Genomic DNA, 16,315 nt, shown 5'->3' on the forward strand with positions numbered 1-16,315 from the left:
TAAAAAATGATTATAAAATTTGGGGGCTATTGGAAGTGTCCACCATAATGGCGGAAACAAAATTTTGGGGCTATGGACAAAAAAATTGAGGCTATGGATAAAAACTGGGGTGGGGCTATTGGGGTGTCCGCCTTATAGTGGACACCCTAAGACTACGATTATGGAATGGCCGACCTGGACATCATTGGCTAGTTAAAAAATGAAATAAGTGGTGTCTCTCTGCGATCGTGGTCGGTCGTATGCAATGACTCGCATGGTCTATAAACTCATTTTATGATACATTCACTGACATGGTTTTTCAAATCTTAACATTTTTTTAAATTTATGAAAAAACCAAAATTCATAAATTTCATCCTATTTATATAGAGATTAGATTTGCTAGAGTTCCGCGCACACAAAAAATTTCATCTTTCTCCTTATATAATCCTTCTTCTTTGCCAAATTCTTATAACATCAAATTCATCATCAATTATCATACTTACAACACCAAATTCTTATCTCTTCCAACCCACCTTCTTATAACATCAAATTCTTTGGAACAATGGTGTTAAAATATTTATTTATATAGTTATAATAAATTTCATTCATAGTATAATTGAAAGAAGAATGCATAATATTAAACTGTAAATTGAAGCAACATTCGTACCTTCTTCAATCTTCAGATGGCGGAGGTGGCGGAGGGCGGCGGTGGCGGGGAGGCCACTGCTTGGGCCGAGAGGGAGAGCCAGAGAGGGTTTAGCGGACTGCGTCTGCGTGTGGGAGAGGGAGGAGCCGAGGAGAAGACTACAAGCTCGGTGGTGCTCAGGCGGTGGTGCTCGTCGTCGGTGGGTCGTGGACTCGTGGGTGAGGGTGAGAGGCGCAGTCGAGGGGAGACAAGTGAGACAGGGAGCGGCGGGTCACAGGGTCAGGGAGACGGGAGTGTAAGTTGTGTAACTAATGTGTATGTGTACCCTAATTGAATTAATTGATAAATTAAATTAAACATTATTAATTTCGGGTATTTCGGGTATTCGGGTATCCAATTACCCGATACCCGAAAATCCCAATAACCCAATACCCGATCCCGACCCGAAACCCGATTTTTTGGGTATCGGGTATCCAATTACCCGATTTTTTTGGGTTCGGGTATCGGGTATCCAATACCCGATATCCAATTTGACAGCCCTATTCTTTGGTGAAATTTCTTATTTTGTAGTCTCCTTTGTTGTTCATTATGAATGATGATGAGAATAATATATTCTCCGCTTCTCAAAATTTTATTCAACCCAAAATTTCAATCATTCCCAAGATTATATCCCTAGCTTTGATGATTTTTCAAATTCTGATCAATCTAAAATTAACATGAATGCTTCAAACACTCGACATGGTTGGAGTGAGCAAGAAGACATTGCACTAATGTCTACTTGGTGTTTTGTCAGCATGAACGCAATTGTTGGCACCTTCTGAACTAATGTTAATTGATGGCAAAATATTCTGGATTTATATGAACAAACAAGAGTAGAAAATCTAGATATGGGCGAACAAAGGAGTTTGGAATCATTGAGACAACGCTGCAAACGACTCAATACAAATGACTCCAAATTGATTGGTGCATACAAACATGCGCACGATCGAGCTACGAGCGGCTAATCTAATGAGGACATTGAGAAATCGCTCAACAAATATATGGTAAGAGTAAGTTTACTCACCATATGGTGTTTGAGAGTGTGATGAGACACAATCCCAAGTGGGAATTGAAATTGAATAGCATCGGTTCAACGCGATTCCAGCCTGATGAAAATAGTATTGAAGAAAGTCGTGGAAACTCAAAAAGGTCGAGGACTAGTGAGGAGGGAGGACCCTGGAACTGTTTCTTCAACATTACAACGTCCTATTGGAAGAGATAAAGCTAAGGCTAAGGCTAAGGCTAAAAGAAAAGGCAAAGAAGTTGCAACACCATCATATACAATTCCTAGTGATTTTACTGCAGCACTGCGTTAAATGAGGGCACACGTGTAAGGGAATATGATATTCAGGAACTGAATATCAAGGCAACTATCCTTACTCTGTTGATGGCTAGGAGAGACTTATCTCCAGAAGAAGAAGCTCTGAAACACGATCTAATGGAAGAATTGTTTGGAATGTGTCGTAGTTTATCTATTTTCAATGTATTTTTCTTAGTATGCAACTTTCAACTTTTGCTGCTTAGTACTCCATATAACCATTAATTTTCGTTGCTTAGTATGTAACCTTTAATTGCATTGCTTAGTATGCAATGTGTAATAAGCTCTTCAATCGAAGCATGAATAGATGAAAGGTGCTCACAAGTGGTGGTGAAATTCAATATTATCCCATGCAATTACGAAAATCAAAGAATGACTAGATGACAAGTCATTCTTTATCATAAGAGATGGTGAAATCCAATGTCATCCCATATGATCACGAAAATCAAAGAATAATTAGATGACAAGTCATTCTTTAATAGGGAAGAGAGAGTATGTCATAACAATTATTCATATCATTTACCGAATGCCTCATTCGCATTCACACATTTTAAATAAACACTTCGTATTTTTTTTATCACTTCACTGAAATATTAACATTTGTTAAAATTTATAATGTGGATGTATACTTGCAAGTTAATAGTGTTTTACATTCTTAAATTCTGTTTTCTTTTAAATGTCGTCAACTTTTGTTTTTCCGTAAAATTATGTGAAATGTGCATTATGTGCTAAACGTTTAGGCCATGTTTAGTTGACAGGAAAGTAAAGTTGACAAGGAAAATGATTTCTGGGAAAATGAATCTTAGAAATATGATTCCTAATAACTTTACTTTCCTATGTTTGGAAAATATCAAGATTTTAAATTTTATACTATTTGATTTAAACACCAAACTAAAAATATACTCCTACTTATTACTATTTTTATTTATAAAAAGAATAATAACATAAATTTTTAATAAATTATTAATTACAAATGATAATAATTATATTGTTATATTTATTATTAGTTTAAATATGCACTATTCATCTTAATATATAATAATATAATTGTAATTATAGTTACGTGGAGTATTATAATAATAAATGATTATAATAATAAATATGATTATTATAATTATAATTATAATATTTACGGATGATATAATTGAATAAATTTTATAATTTAAAATTTCACTACGACTTTATTGATTAATTATTAATTTATAAAATAATAATTATTAATTATTATCATATAATTTGTACTATTTTATAGTTATATTTTAATTATTTATTAAATTATTAATTATTATTATGATAATTACAAATATATAAATATTATAATAATATAGTTATGATTAGGATAATATTAATTATAGTTATTTATTATACCGAAATTAAGTATGATTTATAATTTTATGTCATTTTTAATACATTGTAGTAATAATAATAATAATAATAATAATAAACAATTGTAATAATAAAACTATACTTATATTGCATTAAATATGTAAGAATCCGAAAACATGGAAAAAGAATACCTAAGAAAAGTTAGGATTCAGAATCTTGGAAAATTGTACTAACTTTCCATGTTCTTGGATTCTGATTACTTTCCTAGTTTGATTAAAAATCGAAACAAACACAAGAATTTAAAATTTAAGGAATCAGATTACTTTCCCAGACAGAATCCTGACAACCAAACATGGCCTTAGCGTATTCCAAATTATCCTACCATACAAAAATTTTACAACAACACATGACACTATGTCTGTTTAGCAAAATTTAAGAGGAGTTAATAGTGTTTTGTATTGAAAAGGTCTCTCCTCTTGTCTTTCTTTCTCCTCTTTTTATCGTTGTGAACTGCTCAAGTTGAATCATCAAACTGATCCAGCTGGCCTATGTGTACCTTCTACCTGCAAAATGCCGGTGAGTGGATCCGGTGGAGACTCAGGCTGGTTAACTTGACTTAGATCCGACTCGAGTGAGGTGAATGGAAGGACTCGAGAGCGTTTTCAAAACCTTAACACAAAGTACTATTAACTAGTCTAGGGAAGTAAGGATCGATACCATAGAGATGATGTGTTTTACATTTGTTGTGGATACGAATGGGAATGGCTGCTGCAACGCTTTCTAGGGGTGGGTTAAGTTAAAATACTTGACTTGAGAGACTAAACTAACTGAATTGATCAACTTGCTAAAGCTTAACTAAAATCTACTTGATCAACTCATATTGAAACTTTCCTGAAATGGACAAACAGAATAAAGTGGACGACTGTCAGTCTCCTGCAAAACGTACGAGAAAGTAAAAGTTTTCTAACAACTTCATCTTCTTCACGGAATCAACATGAAAAGCAGAGTAAAAGCAGATCTGAACAATTACGAACAACGAAATATCATAACAACTTGTAAACTTAAATCTACTCCTAAGATCTAAACTACGCATACGTAATTAAGAAACCGAGCCATAACCATGCAGAAATCACAAACCAACCATCAGATCTAAACATCCTAAAACAACTTATCCATAATTTTCTTCTTAATTAGACAAAACATAGTTCTAAAACTCAGATCCAACCAAATCAAAACATAACGAAACACTTGAGCTAAGATAAGCATCATAAAACCGAAATCGAAAATAGATCACAGCATTCATGCATGGTATACAAACATTTCAACAAATATCGAAATCATGATACTAAATTTAGTAAATAAAAAACATCCATAGTTTGCAACATCAAATGTAAACTGAAAATAGACAAACGAAAACAGAGATTGTTTCATCGCTCCTTCTCGAGGCGGAAATACATAACCAAAACGATTTTAGTGATAAAACCAGCACCAAAACACCATTAAACTGAACTAGAACAGGAACCGAGTGTGTGTGTGAAGGAATTCAAGAAGATGAACTGTTGGGAACTCCCATTTCAGCTCTGGAAGAGAGCTGAAAAACTAATGAGTTTAACGGGTTGGAAGCTGCCTCCTTCCTCCATCTCCATTTCCATTTATAGGAAGGCGTGAGGTTTTGATCCTTAGGACATTTGTTCTCTGAAAATTCTGCTTTACACATTACCCTTGGGGATCTTTCTTGTGTGACGCATCAGTCTTCTAATTGGGTGCTCCTACTACATGTCATTTGATCCAACTTGATCCGTTTGCGCAGAAAATTTGACTCCTTCTCCTGATCTATTCGTCCGCCCAGTTGATCAACTCGTTTTCTGAACATGACGAACTTTCATATACATCTGGCTCAAAATTAGACGTTAGTTCATAGAATTTGATGTAGTTTTATGACAGAACACATGCGTGAAACAAGCCTCATCATGTATATAAACTTTTTCTTTTTTCTTCAAGGTTTAGGAACATTTTCTAGAATACGTTAAGTTGGGACATTTACTGAAATACGCAAAAAACCAAGCACATTTTGTTGAATATGCCAAATTTTGAGAAACTAAACACTACTCCATCCGTTCTATAGTAATGGAGATATTTCTTTTCGGCACAGAGATTAAGAAAAATTATATTAAGTGAGTTAAATAAATGAAGGATGGAGTAGGAAAGAAAAAAATGTAGAGAGATGAAGAGAGAATAAAGTAAGAGAAAGTAAAGTAGTAAGTGAGAAGAAATGTGTTGACTTTTACTAAAAAGAGAAATGACTCCACTACTATGGAACGTACCAAAATGACAAAATGACTACGCTGTTATGGAACTGGGGGAGTATTATTTTTTATCAATTTTGTTTTCTTTCACGCTTTCATTGACCTTTAATATAAATGTTACTCTAGTTTTATTGTATTTCTTCAATAGCTGGTGGCGGTGTTGTCAAAAGAGTGCCTAGAGCGCGCGACTGGAATCGCCCTAAGGTTGCTGGGGTGAGTGACGTTCCAGGGGCACTAGCGGTACGGCTGGGATGCAGGGAAAGTTTAGGGGAAACGTCTATATTTATTGTTATTTACATCTCTAATTAATGTGTACTTTGATATTCTAAAGAGAAGCTAATTAATAGCCCTTTGATATTCCAATCAATGTGTCGTTTGATATTCTCAAAAGAGAGTGGTTAACAACCTCTAAGAAGTTCAGAAAATCTTATGCCATCCAACCCTAAAATCTGAACATGCAGCTGTCATGAAGTGTCATGTGTTTTGCTATAAATAAACTGTTAGTGAAATTTGTGCATGGAATGAAGACACGCCCAACGACAGCTGGGCAATGCGTGGCTACTGCCACCCAAGAGACAGAAACTTCAGATCAATGCATGGTGACCATTGGCCAAGGTGCAGCGGTCCGCCACAAAAATGCGACGCACGACAGCCTTTGTTCAAACTCATTTTTTCTGACGATTTCGAAGTCTGATCAGGGCGTTCTATATGTCATTCTCTTCGTCTTTGAAAGATCTTCGTGTTGGTATCAAGATCATCTCAATCGGAGTTTTGTGAAGAAAGTTATGGCTAATTTACGAAGGTCGCGCAAAGCTGTCAAATGCAGTTTAGGCGGAATTTTAAAGAATGAAAGAAAACATTACCTTGTGAAGCTAAATATTCCATCTATACTATTGCTTGGAGGAAACTTTTTACCAAATTTAATTCCTTTTCAAGCCTATATATACCGCATAACCTAATTCATAATATTAACCCTTCCATAGCCCCAAAAGGGGAGCCTTCATGGCTCCTCCTCCAACCCTAATCCGTCATCTAGATCATCTTTTTGCCAATTAATTCCATAGCATAAATTTGAGAGTTCTTCATTGTGCAAGGGGTTGGAGAAAGAAGCAAGAGATCATCAAAGAGCTACAAGGATTCAACATTTGAGTTTTATTTGCTTTAGCACTTATGTTCATTTTGTCTTCACTTCAATCTATGTTTTTAGCTTATTCAATTATGTGTAACTAAATTCATAGGATTATTTGGATGTGTTAGTAACTTTTATTGGTTTATACAATTCCATTTTTCTATTTAATATCCGTTTGTTTTTACTTCCCTAAGTTGTTGGATAATGCTTCACGTTTGAGTGACACATTCTGTGACGAATTAATATAACTTGCTACATAATCGTGAGAAGAGGTTGGCGAGTTAGGTCCACTTAGTAGACACTATAATTAGATTCCCTTAAAACGACACTGTTAATTGAGAGTGGGGACTTTATAAAGGTTTTAGGAGCTTTTAGGAGTTACAGATCTAGGATTGATGCCCCTAGTGTTGGTAATCTACGCTTGTGCCGCATGGGCAAAACTTATGTGACTCGTTCTATCGAAGTATAAATTGTGCTAGGGTATTGTAGTTGGAATTTGTATAACCATAATTGTGAACGCACATCCCTGAAATTCTCTTATCTCTCATACTTTATCTTTGTGATTTAATTGCAATCAGTTGTTTATTTGCCTAAATTACTTGCTTTATTTATTTAAACCCAAAACTTCTCTGTTTCTCTAGATAGTATTTGACACTTAGTATATGATAACCAGTTGTAATTATATTCCCCGTGTTCGATATCCCGGTACTGACCTTTAGATATACTAGATCTACTCTGTATACTTGAAGGTATTTATAGTGCTAATATAAAGTGCATTAGGATGGAAGGCAGGCCCTGCAGAAATGAAAAGAGTTGAAGAATTCAAGGTTGGAGACTGGGTTTGTATACGACCCACATTAACTACAAATAAACATGGAATGGGAGCTGTGACTCCAGGAAGCATAGGTGTAATTTATTGTGTTAGAACTTAGACCTGATAATAGTATGTTATTGGAACTAAGCTATATTCCTGCTCCCTGGCATTGTGAACCTGAAGAAGTTGAGCATATGGAACCATTTAGGGTAAGTGGAGTTTATTGGAATATATGCCATAATTTCCTTTTCCCTCAAGCTCTCTTTTTATCTTGGTTACAGTAATGTCTTATTTTCACCAAATTGGTGATCGGGTTTGTGTTCAACGTTCTATTGCTGAGCCTAGATATGCATGGGGTGGTGAGACACATCATAGTGTTGGAAGAATTAGTGAGATAGAAAATGATGGTCTTCTGATAATTGAAATCCCCAATAGTCCTATTCCATGGCAGGCTGATCCTTCTGACATGGAGAAGGTGGAAGATTTTAAGGTAAACCTACCTTAGTTATTGGCCGGTCTGAATGTGTAAATGTCTCTTTCTATTCACTATCCATTTCTGCAACTTGCACAGGTAGGAGAATGAGTTAGAGTAAAAGCTTCTGTTCACTTCTCTATATATGGATGGGAAGATGTCACAAGGAGCAGTGTAGGACCATAATTTGGAGGAGGATGGTGAAATGGGAGTTGCATTTTGCTTCCGGAGCAAGCTTTTCCGATGTTCTTACAGACTACTTCCTTTCGAATTAGATCAGGAGATTCATGTGATTCCATCTGTTACGCAGCCTCATCTTGGATGGTCAAATGAGACACCTGCTACTATTGGAAAAGTAGCGAGGATCAATATGGATGGTGCCTTGAATGTAAGCTTCATTCTGCTCTCTCTAAGAGTATGGAAAGATTGTGCCCAAACTCTTTTGGTGGAATAAGTTGGTTACCGATTCAATAAATAGTTTTGTGTTGATGGATTGGATTATCCTCTCTCGCTTATAAACTAAATATCCATGAATAAACGTTGTGGTATTGGAAAGACTGAATTCCTTGGTTTTATTTCTTCTATAGTGATTATTTGTAGTCACTGAGAGATCATCTTTTGTCTTGTCTATTTCATGAGTTCTGGCACTTATACATCTTCCTAATTATCTATTTCTAGGTGAAAGTTACTGGAAGAAATAGTCCCTAGAAAGTTTCTCCTGGTGATGCCGAAAGACTTCCAGGTATTGAAGTAGGTGACTGGGTGTGATCAAAGCCAAGTCTGGGCACCAGACCAAGTTATGATTGGAACAACATAGGTAAAGAAGGTTTAACAATTGTTCATAGTGTACAGGATACTGGTTATCTAGAGCTGGCTTGCTGTTTCCGCAAGGGAAAGTCGAGTACTCATTATTCCGATGTTGAAAAGGTTTCGGGATTTAAAGTTGGAAAACATATAAAATTCATATATGGTCTTGTTGAGCCAAGATGGGGTTGGAGATGTGCTCAGGATGATTCTCAGGGTGTTATTGTTAGTGTTAGTGGGGATGGTGAGGTGAGAGTAGTGCTCTATGGCGTACCAGGTTTACGGAGGGCAGATCCGGCAGATTTTGAAGTCGAGAAAATGTATGAGGTGGGGGAGTGGGTTAGATATGGAGATACTACTGCTAGTTGGAAATCGGTTGGCCCCAACAGTGTTGGTATTGTACAAGGGATTCAATGCGACAAAAATGAATGCGATGGAAATGTTTTGGTTGCTTTCTATGGAGAGCAAGAGTTATAGATAGACATTACAAGTGATCTTGCAAAAGTCGACAAACTAGTGGTAGGGCAACGAGTTAAGGTTAAGAACTCGTTCAAACAACCGAGATTTGGTTGGTCGGGACATAACCATGCAAGTATAGGGACTATATCAGCAATAGATGCTGATGGAAAACTCAGAATATACACACCCGCTGGCTCCAAATCGTGGGTGCTGGATGTCTGGATCCTTTAGAGATAGAAATTATCAAGGAAAGGGAACTTTACATCCGAGACTGGGTAAGGATCAAGCCAATTGTTGTCCTTACTCACCATTGGGGGACGCGAGCCATTCAAGCATTGGAGTTGTGCACCGTATAGAAGATAAAGATGTTTGGGTGGCGTTCTGCTTTATGGACAGGCTATGGCTCTGCAAAACACACGAGCTGGAAAGATTAAGGCCATTCAGAGTCGGGGATAAGGTGAGGATCAAAGATGGGCTGGTAACACCCAGGTGGGGATGGGGTATTGGTCGGACGTGGGAAGGCGGATTTGGATTGATCAAGTTATATAGAAGATAACCGACCGGATGGATCAGTTAGCAAATGTCGTTGCCACTTGATCAAGGCGTTCTCGCTCTCGCTCGCTACCAATGTAATTTATAACTCTCAAACTCGCACTACATTAACAGTAAAGCGACAAGTACGGGGTCGATCCCACAGAGAAACCAGTGTATCGAGTGTGTGAGTAGTGAACAGGGTTCGGCTGCTGCCACGCTTTAGTTCGGGAGTTTCTAAGCTACTGGATTTACGCTAGGCAAAATGTAAACTATCTACTTGATCAAGTTACTCATCATGCTGACACAATTAATGGATCAAGTAAGCAACAGGCGGAAATAAGATCTTAACTACCTAGGCATGCTACGAAAAGCACAAACACTTTGCCATTCAACATGATGAAAATTTCAGACAATGAATCGAAGACTTAAAAGTGAAACTGAACTGGAATAGTAAACAAGATGACGAAAACAAAACAACTTCGACTTTTATAGCTCAGAACAGTGCGGTGAACATTCGGAATACAAAAATATAGATTCTTTAACTACGGAATTAAACTAAGCTATCAACTCTGGATAAGAAAGTGAGTAAGGACGATGAGTTCTCGGTTGGAAACTTGGGACGGCGCCGAACAGATATTGAGTATTCTGTCGCGCTCCCTTTGGTCGCTCTCTCTCTAACTGTTTCTTTAACTAAGCTACCTCTGAACTGGAAAACTAAACTAAAAAAGCTAAAAGGAAGATGCTGAAAAGGAACTCTAAAAGGACCCTCTCGATTATGGTGATACATCCTCTATTTATAAGCTCGCTGTGACGATCTCCAGCTGGATAACGATCTTGGAAGGGAATATTCGCTCACACTGTGATCGAGCGTCTCATCGATTGATACGTGCCTTCCTTCTAAAATGACGTCGCTCCTCAATAACAGAATGATGACCCAGCTCCGTCCTTGCGTCTTATGTATCAGCACGTGTCCCTTTCTAGAACGTCGTCCTTGATAACAGAATGATGATTCCCCTCTAACTCATTAGCTCACGCGTCCTTCTTCTAGAAACCAGTGGTCCCCGCCTAACTGCTTGATCACCCCCTTTGATCAGTTCACCCGATTTTTGGTCTTTTTCGCCCTTTGTACCAGCTTGATCAGCTTGGCCTTGTTGCCTTGGTTAAGCGGCATTCCTGCACTTTTAACACTTACTTTGCGCGATAAACTGATCAAGTAGCATACATTTTACCCCTAAACCAATGCATGAAATAGGCCTTATCAGGTATAGAGACTCATGCAAGCAAAGGTGAGGTAGTAGGAGGCGATGTGACTGGGAAACTACGGATCAAGTTTAGGTGGCGTGAAGGGAGGCCTTGGATCGGTGATCCTGCTGATATCGTGCTTGATGAGAGTTGAGCGATATGTGCCTAATATTTTCTAACCATGATGAATTTAAGGCGTCTCAATCCCCATCGAGGCAGGGACGGAGATAGCATAGGCCAAGCCACCGCTCCAGCGGGGGCTTGGCCGTTGTTTTCCTCCCAGAGTCCCCGCTTGGCCGTTGCTTTCCTCCCAGAGTCACCTACAGTGTATTTGGGTTTTTTACAGAGACGTGTATGAAGGAAGAAGATGGGAAAGAGAGGCAGGGGCAGAGGAGAGAGGAATAGAAATGACTTGTAAATTTGTAATTACTCGATGCATAGGGGAGAGAGCCAACTTTTATTTCCCTTTATTGATTTATGTGATTAAGAGTAGTAGGTAATTTCATTTCTTTATTAGGGTGATTATTAATTTAAGAATATATTACTACTCCTATCTCTAAAATTGTTTAAAGAATCAATTACTACTAATAAAAATAATTATTTGTCTCATGTTTATTTTCGATTTTTATGCCCATACATATTGATTTACTGATAAACCAATAAACCTATAATACACTCATACTTTATTATAAAATTAATATATAAAACGATGCATTATCTACTACTTTTTTCTATTCCTTCCGTTACTTATTTATATTAAAAGTGAACTAAGACTCCTAATAACGGCCGAACTAAAATAGTAAACCGAGACTTCTAATGACGGACGAAGGAAGTACCATTATGAATTTACATTTTTAATATTTGAAACGAGTCAAAGTAGGATAAGTAATCGCAGATGGTTGGAGTGCCATATTTAGGTCAAATTAATATTTTAACAACTCAATTTGCGAACTCTTAGGATATCAAGATATACTACTCCCTCCGTTCCATAGTAGTGGGGGCATTTCTTTTCGGCACGGAGATTAAGAAAGTAGAGAGATGAAGAGAGAATAAAGTAAGTGAGAAGAAATGTGTTAACTTTTACTAAAAAGGGAAATGACTCTACTACTATGGAACGTACCAAAATGGCAAAATGACTCTACTACTATGGAACGGAGGGAGTATAATATATGAAGATATTAGTATACTTGTGTATACTAATATTTTCTTAGAATTTGCAAATAAAAAATCCTAGATACACCACTAAAGACCACTAGAAAAGGCAACCGAGCCGCTATTGGAGATTCTAGGAGCATCGCGCGTCCTACCGTATTTATCGTTACATTTCAGCACCGGCTTATTTCAAGTTCTGGTTCCGTCCCTGCATCGAGGCAACAACGTTTTGCAATGCTAATAAACTCGAGTTGCTTCCCTGAGATGCGGAGGAGGAGACGCACCATTGATTATATAGCCGACGATAAACTTATAGAAGAAAGGGAGTGGGCAGATTGTGGCCAACCCAAGCTCATCTGGGCTCACCTCTATATGTTACTGAGTGGGATATTTATTTGAAGCTATTTAAACTGTACAAATAAAGGTATAGTTGTTTTATTCGTTTGTATGTTCGAATAGCAGAATAGTTTCATTTCAGATTTTTTTTGAGTTATTAGTTTTCACTAAAGGAAGAAATACAAAGAGAAATGTTTATGGTGTCGTTAACTTAAGAGCTTACCGTCACACCCAAAACCGAGTGTTAACCACGAAAAATGGTATGAATCAATATATTCTTTAATTCTAATTATTCTATATATTTTGTTCATTAAAGATGTCAATTAGACCAATCTACTATTTTGGGTTGGCTAATTTATTTTTGGGATACTTAAATTTTGGGCTAATATATTTCAACCACGATCCATTCGGGGCTAGCTCGTCGAGATGAATGTTTGTGAAAACAATTAACGCACTTAATTTTCAATGATCTTTTTGTAGTAATTACCTCAAGTTAATTACACATATTCTGACCATATCCACAACACAAACACCTTTCTTTCTTAGGTTGGCTTGCTCTGATCAAGAGCACAGTGGTGACGGTTCCCCTTCACATCCTCCAAGTTATAGCCATTGGTTTACCTTATGACAGCGTTGGAGTAGATCATGGCTAGGTTTTTTTTGTGGTACGATTGAGGTGAACAAAAAGATTCATTGGATCATTTGGAAAAAAGATTTGCTTTCCGGTATATGAAAGCGGCCTTGGCATCCGTAGTTTCCGTGAGTTCGTCACTGCTTTCAGCATTAAATTTTGGCGGAGATTTTGGAGACAATATTCATCGTGGGTGCAATTTGCTATGCAGAACAATTGTATCCTACCTTTTCGTGGCTTGTCTGTGCATGATAGTCCTATTTAGCGTCGTTTGCATGATACTAGGGGTTGTGTGCATGGGTTTATTAGATGGGCTCTTGGTGAGAGGAAGATCACTTCTGGGGTGACGTGTGTCACGGGGACCTTCATCCTCGATCCTATTATCATCCAAGGAGTGATCCTCGCCCCTTCTGCGTTTACATGATGTGGCATGATCATAGTGAGAATGTGGATAGGTTGCATCATTTGCTTACTTTGTATGGTGTGCATGTCCATGTTCTATATCTCATTCGAGCCACACTGATTGAAGTGGGCAGTTAGGATAAGATGCGACGAAGCCAGACTAGGGATGACGATTTTGGCCTTCACATGATTTGGAATATTGGGGTGACCCCATTTTTTTATCAAACATCTCCTTATGATTCTACCTCGGCAAGATAGACTGGTGGTGTATAAAAGGTTCTTAGTTTAGTTGGTTCTCTTTTGAGGGCCTTCTGAACCCTCTTACGACAGCGTTGAGCTTTGAGGATTACTAGTGAGTCCTCTTCACATATTCAAGTCGAGTTGGATGCAAGTGCAGTGGCCTCATTGTTCATTTGAAGTCGGAGGGGAGGTTATTGCTCTTGTAGACATGCACAAACCGAACCGAACCGAACCGACGGTTCGTAACCCGGAACTGGCGCGGCGGTTCGAACCGCCGGACAGTTCGGCGGTCCAAGTTTAAGAATTTGAGAAACTAGAACCGTTGGTTCGCCGGTTCAACGGTTCAAGTAGGTTTTCCGACTAGGTCCTAGGCTTTTCAAGTGTAGTGTTGCAGAAAAATGGTCAGAAACCAGCGGTTTTGGTCAGAAACGGTGGACTGAACTGCAGATTCAACCGGTTTTAATTTTTTTTTAAAATCTGATTTTTCCCAATTTTGCTCCTATAAATACCCCATTCCCCATCATTTCTACTCACCACATTCTTGTGTTGACAATGATTTCTCTTCTCAGTCTATATTTTCTACTCTCATTCTCATACTTCAATTTGAATATGTCTTCTTCTTATGATGAGGACATGCATCCCCCTCCACCACCCGTACCACAAAACAATAAAAAGTCTAAGTTATCATCAACTATGTCTATATTTGATAAACATTACAAAAAGATCCCAATAGTGTCTAGTAGTGCTGATCCGCTATCTCAAGAGATGACATCAGAATTTAATGCATGTTGTAACTACTACAACAAAGTCTACAAATTTAATGATGGGATGAGATATCGTACTCTCCTCTGTCATATGAAGACAATTCACCCGATCGAATATGAGCATGCCCCTATCCCCAACTAGGTAAGTCAGGTAAAAGAACTATGTGGACGTTGATTCCCAATGCAATTGAGCATTGAGGATACGTAGGCACCTCAACTTAAATTCTAAATTTAAGTTGAGCTCAAGTCATTTTTCCTTTATTTTTTTTATTTGTTTCAACTTTAAAAATATGCAAATACAATTAAATAATTGTATTTGTATGTACTCTAGTCGGTGAAGGAGACTTCTTTATAAGACTAAATCTGGAAAACTTATGACAATTCTACCTGATTGTTGATTGTTAGACTAAACTCAACATTTAAGGTTGATTTGCTAAAGGTATCCGCAATTTAGTTATGTAGAAACATTTCCTTCGCCGACTAAGAGTATATACTTATACATTTATTGTTCAAAACTTCAAGTCTATTTTGTATAATTTGTAAATAGCTTCGTTGTAGTCTCGTTGAAATTTACATATATTTAAATTTATTGTTTAAAACTTCAAGTATTTTGTAAATTGTAATTGTTGTAACTTGTAGTCTCGTTTAAATTTTTATATCAATAAAATTATAATTTTCATCTTAATTGTTTGAATTTTATTTACGTAAATTTCATAGATAAATAAAGACTAAAAAGACAAAAAAAAAAAGAACCGCCGGTTTTGGCCAAAACCGACAATTCTGAACCGCCGCCGGAACCGCCAAAAATCTATCCTGGCCGGTTCAGATTCAAGAAATTTCTGAACCGTGTGCTTACCTATGCTCTTGAGACATTCCATATAAATATCTCATGTAATTGTATTTTTTTTCCTTTCATTTTAGTAAGCTTCACACATATACATTTTACCAAGAACACTGTGAGTTGACTATTCTTCTTGAGGTTTTAAATTTCATTCCAAGTATGAGTGTTGATGTCGAGAGTGACTGAATGAATGTACATTGTAATCTTGATTGTTGTGATGAATAAAAGATTTATTGTTTGTCTGTGGATGTAGATCAATTCTATTCTAACCATATAATATCTTGTGTTCTTTATAAATTGGCGCCGTGTGTTAAGTGTGAAAGTTGAGGTATTTGAGCGTAGTTGGCCCTTAATTTATAGATTATGGGATACTAAAGATCTAGATCTAGGTTTGTCTACATGATTTGTCTTAATTATTACATCATCTATGTGCTAGGATTTAGGGTCCTTTGACTCCTTTCTATGGTGTTAATATCATCGAGAAAATATTCACTAGTCCGTCCATATCAAAGTGACACTATGACCGTCCATACCAAAGTGATACTATGAGTTGGTGTACCCAACTAATAACTCTTTGACAAATGGAAAAATCCACTTCCAATTAGAAAATCACTATTTATGGTAAATTGCTTAATAGGTATATATAGTAGTGATCTAGGGCAAGTGTCCGTTAACTACATAACTAGAGAACAAATCTTAGCCACACATCTTAATACTCTAAATTAATCTTATGGCTTAGCTTAATTTCCGACCACTATTCAATAATTTCACTGCCACGTCTAAGCCTTGTTTCTTCCTCGCGACAAATGTACAGTAATATTTTAATTGACAAATTGCCTCTTGGTTGATTTCAATTCAACTCGTTGCCAGGTGCAATAAAC

General features: G+C 37.0%; 1 pseudogene; it reads left to right on the forward strand.

Annotated features, from left to right (window-relative positions):
* The first annotated feature begins 662 nt into the window (after positions 1–662).
* LOC121743764 lies at positions 663–11,365 on the forward strand (annotated as a pseudogene).
* The last annotated feature ends 4,950 nt before the right edge of the window (positions 11,366–16,315 follow it).

Source organism: Salvia splendens, chromosome 1, assembly GCF_004379255.2.
Source record: "Salvia splendens isolate huo1 chromosome 1, SspV2, whole genome shotgun sequence".
Classification (NCBI taxonomy): Eukaryota; Viridiplantae; Streptophyta; class Magnoliopsida; order Lamiales; family Lamiaceae; genus Salvia; species Salvia splendens.